Below are 5,006 nucleotides of genomic sequence, written 5' to 3'. Positions count from 1 at the left end.
ACCCTAAACACCGCTAAGCCACATGGAGACAGATAGGGCTATTAAAGTACCATAATGGAGGGAGAAAAGTGACACCAATTAGATTAAATGTGCGAGATATTCACCAGGCCTTTTTCCTTTCTAATTTCTCTTGGCAGAGAACCAGAGACCAACTCAGACTGAATAACAGAGGATAATGATCTCATTACAGTACACACTTCCTCTAGTCCATGTAGAACCTGAGAGAGGAGGGGGGCATCGGCCATGACTGACACACAAACACAAGCAAATTGGTCAAACAGTACATTCGGCTAAGGTAACAAAAAGACCTCCTCTACATCCTGCGTGATATCTGAGTGAATATTAAATCCAAGGCCAGACAGAGTATCTGAAGAAAACCAGAACATGCTACAGCTTGTGCTCTTTGAATTATTAAGCATTTTAAAATCTTCTCCATCCCCAAAAGTTCCCACTGCATTAATTAAAGTAGTTCAGTTGGAGAGGCTATGTAACATCCCCCTTGATGAAGGTAGACAAGGTACAACCATTACATTGCACTCTGGAGAGCCTTTATGCCTGTCAGGGGCTCTGCACGGCTGTGTTGCTTTGTCTATGTACTTGAATAAGAGGGTAAAAAAAGGCTATAAGCAGGACTAAGTAAAAGAGTGTTACCCTGTCGCCAAAGTCACACGCTGGCAGGTGTAGCCCTTACTGAGAACAGGTACTAAGGCAGTGTTTTTTAAACTAGCGGAGCTATTTTGCAGACCCAGACTCCCTATGAGTCTGCACAGGAAATATGTCATAAATACCTTGTGTGTAATTATTAATACACGTGAAAAGAGGCTCAGCCTGGGATATCATTATGATTTCAATTTTTAAAGAATAGGCATTATGGGTAATGGATTACATTCCTGCTGAGAGTTAGATGAAAAGATCAGCACTACTCTCAGTTTTATTCTCAATCTGATCGCCAGGAATTGGTTAGCTTAGCGTCAAGACTGAAGACAGTGCAAACAGCTAATAGGCTGACCCCAATGTGGCATTTTTATACTTTGATTTTTGTATGGATGAGCGTTTACACTATATACACTATATATATATATACAGTCAGGTCCATAATTATTTGGACAATGATACAGTTGTCGTCATTTTGGCTCTGTACACCACCACAATGGGTTTTAAATGAAACAATGAATACCTGCTTAAAGTGCAGACTCTCAGCTTTCATTTAAGGCTTTTTTCAAAAATGTAGTATGAACCATGTAGGAATTACAACCATTTCTTCACACAGTCCCCCAACTTTAAGGGCTCATAAGTATTTGGACAAACTAACATAATCATCAATTAAACAGTCAGTTTTAATACTTGGTTGCAAATCCTTTACAGTCAATGACTGCCTGAAGTGTTGGACACATAGGCATCATTAGATGCTGGGTTTCTTCCCTGGTGATGCTCTGCCAGCCCTTTACTGTAGCTGTCTGCACTTCCTGCTTGTGTTTTGGGTGTTTTGTCCTCAGTTTTGGCTTCAGCAAGAGAAACGCATGCTCAGTTGGATTCAGGTCAGATGATATGACTTGGCCATTGCAGAACATTCCACTGTGAAGCATCGTCCAATGAGTTTTGAAGCATTTAGTTGAATCTGAGCAGATAATGGTGCCCCAAACACTTCAGCTTTCATCCTGCTGCTCTTGTAAGCAAGACAAGACTTCACTAGAATAAATACAGAGGGTTTATCACAAGATGCAAACCATTGGTTAGCCTTAAAAATGGAAGGCCAGATTAGAGTTTGTCAGAAACCATCAAAAAAGCCTGTACAGTTGTGGAACAGCATACTATGGACAGATAAAACAAATATCAACTACCAGAATGATGGGAAGAGAAGAGAAGGAAGAAGGGAAGGAACTGCTCATCATCCAAAGCACACCACCTCATCAGTGAAGCATGGTGGAGGTACTGTTATGTCATGGCCATGTATGGCTGCCAGTGGAACTGGTTCTCTTGTATTTATTGATGATGTGACTGCTGACAAGAGCAGCAGGATGAAAGCTGAAGTGTTTGGGGCACCATTATCTGCTCAGATTCAATTAAATGCTTTAAAACTCATTGGACGATGCTTCACAGTGGAATGTTCTGCAATGGCCAAGTCATATCATCTGACCTGAATCCAACTGAGCATGCGTTTCTCTTGCTGAAGCCAAAACTGAGGGCAAAACACCCAAAACACAAGCAGGAAGTGCAGACGGCTGCAGTAAAGGGCTGGCAGAGCATCACCAGGGAAGAAACCCAGCATCTGATGATGCCTATGTGTCCAACACTTCAGGCAGTCATTGACTGTAAAGGATTTGCAACCAAGTATTAAAACTGACTGTTTAATTGATGATTATGTTAGTTTGTCCAAATACTTATGAGCCCTTAAAGTTGGGGGACTGTGTGAAGAAATGGTTGTAATTCCTACACGGTTCATACTACATTTTTGAAAAAAGCCTTAAATGAAAGCTGAGAGTCTGCACTTTAAGCAGGTATTCATTGTTTCATTTAAAACCCATTGTGGTGGTGTACAGAACCAAAATGATGACAACTGTATCATTGTCCAAATAATTATGGACCTGACTGTGTGTATATATATATATATATATATATATATATATATATATATATATATATATATATATTTTTTTTTTTTTTTTTTTTGACGGTCAATATGGCTATTAATGTTCGAGAATTCCAGCCATGTGGAATAACTACTGGCCATATGTTTTAAACAGCCATATAATAGCCGACATTAAATGGCACTGCAACACTTCACATTGAATAACCTGAAAATAAGCTATATGATGAAGCATCCTAATGATCAGAGGGACTAATCATAGCTTTAGTGGCAGAGGTGAAGGAGGAAAAGGACTCATCGTCATCGCCACTCTGATATGTCAGTTGTCATGCAGCCAGTTGCCAGGCCGTTTACACCAGAAGCCAGAGGATTCTGCTCTCTGCTCTGTTCTAATCACATGTAGAGCCCTACCTCTGTCTGCTTGTGTGTCGGTGTGTGTCCGCTCGTCTCACTCTTTGTTGAGGCACGGGATGGAGATTCCAGATCATTTATCATAATCAGATAATTTATAATTATCTAATATAGCCTTTATATCATTCATAATAGATAATCAATGTGTTTTCTTGACAGATTCGTTAGTGACTCTGGGAAAAAATAGATACTGAAACTATCGTTGCAGATCTAAGAGCCAGCCACTGAGCTCAGGGCCAAGGTTCGTGATCCCCAAGCTTGGGGCCAGCTTGATGGTCCACCGTCTGGCTCACCATGGTGAAGTGAAGCCTATCTCAGGTCAGTTCTACCAGAAGTCTTTCTGGAGAACGTGATCTACCTTGCCATCACCTAACTACAAGAGGCAGTGACGCACTCTGTATGACTTGGGTGGATAGATAGATCCATTGGTAATTTATATCCGAAAATCTGGTCTGCATAATATAAGTTTACATTTAAACTGTCTTGGCAACATACGTTATAGGCCACACAGTATTAAGCTGCTATTTTTAATTAATTTGTTGGTATTTTAATCTAAGGGACAACTAGGGATGTCCCGATCCGATATTCGGATTGCTATCGGCCGCCGATATTAGCAAAAAACGGGCATCGGCATCGGATCGGACTGCATGGAAAAATGCCGCTCCAAGAACTCCGCGATTCAAGCAGTCCATTCCAGTGATCCGCTCCAGCTCTTACTATCAATCCACCAGGCCAGCATGCAGACGGCAGACACACACACGGAGGATAGGAAGAGTAGCGGTCAACTTAGTTAACTGAGTATTTGTTTTCTGCTCTGGTTTTTTGAGAGTGATATTTTTATTTGGTTTACACTCTTACTGTTTAAGTAAAGAGCACTGATGGCATTGTTTTGGGCACAATTAGTGAAATTGGAGCCATGGATGGACTACAAAAACACTACTAAAATAACTGAAAAGGAAAGGCTGCATTGTTTGTTAAATGCCAACAATGTCTTGTGGTGTTAATCTGTTTTTTATATATTAGGGGGCCAAAGCACAAGTGTGTGGAGTCTTGCTGCTATTTTAATTTCATTGTTAGACATTTTAAAGATTTCTTGTGTTGATTTATTTTCTATTTATTAAGGGGCCAAAGCAGCCAAAGCAAACCAGCTATATTTTTTATTTAATGTTAATGTTCAAGTTTAAAGTTTGTTTATTTAACCCTGTTAACAATAAACAGGTCAGTTTCTCGTACCAACTGTTGTGGATCATTCTAACTAACCTGATTAAGTAGTTGTTCTTGTTAGAGTAATATCGCTTGATCAAACCTTTTCTAACATGACTGACAACAGAATAAGTGAATATTGGATCGGATTGGTATCGGTATCGGCCAGAACTCAAGGCTGTAATATCGGTATCGGATCGGAAGTGAAAAAAGTGGATCGGGACATCCCTAGTGACAACTACACTGGATACTGGCCAAAAGTTGGCATGCGCCAGCTAGCATAAAATCTGGTATGGGTTAAACAAATATGACAAACAGTGTTGATTAGTGAGGTTTAAAGGTGTTGGTAGGTGGAATTGTAACATTAACCAAGCTAGTCCAGTGTTAGCTCAAGCCTGCCAAAACAACTGCGACATGACACCATACTGTATACTAATTTACAAATCACATCATAACTACTCTATTTACTCACTGTATATACAAAAGACAGACTGAAAACAATAACTAGCTTCATCAGCAGCTATCATCTGATCAGTATGCATCTACATGTAGGCCTACCTATAATTGCAGTATTATACAGTCAGTGGAACTGAAGTATCACGAGTAGAGAAACGCTTGGATAAAGTCACTCTTGTAAACTGTGTATTTTAATAAAACAGCACAACAGTGAATCGGGAATCCAAAAACTCAGAAAACTCAATGAACTGAAGTAAATAGGGGCCATGGTTAACAACAACAAAATTATATCAAAATATCATTACTTCCCAAAACAATTTTGCTGAAACCTTACTCAGTGAAGGCCATG

The sequence above is a fragment of the Epinephelus lanceolatus genome, chromosome 20 (assembly GCF_041903045.1).
Source record: "Epinephelus lanceolatus isolate andai-2023 chromosome 20, ASM4190304v1, whole genome shotgun sequence".
Lineage (NCBI taxonomy): Eukaryota > Metazoa > Chordata > Actinopteri > Perciformes > Serranidae > Epinephelus > Epinephelus lanceolatus.
This window is presented reverse-complemented; position numbering follows the sequence as displayed.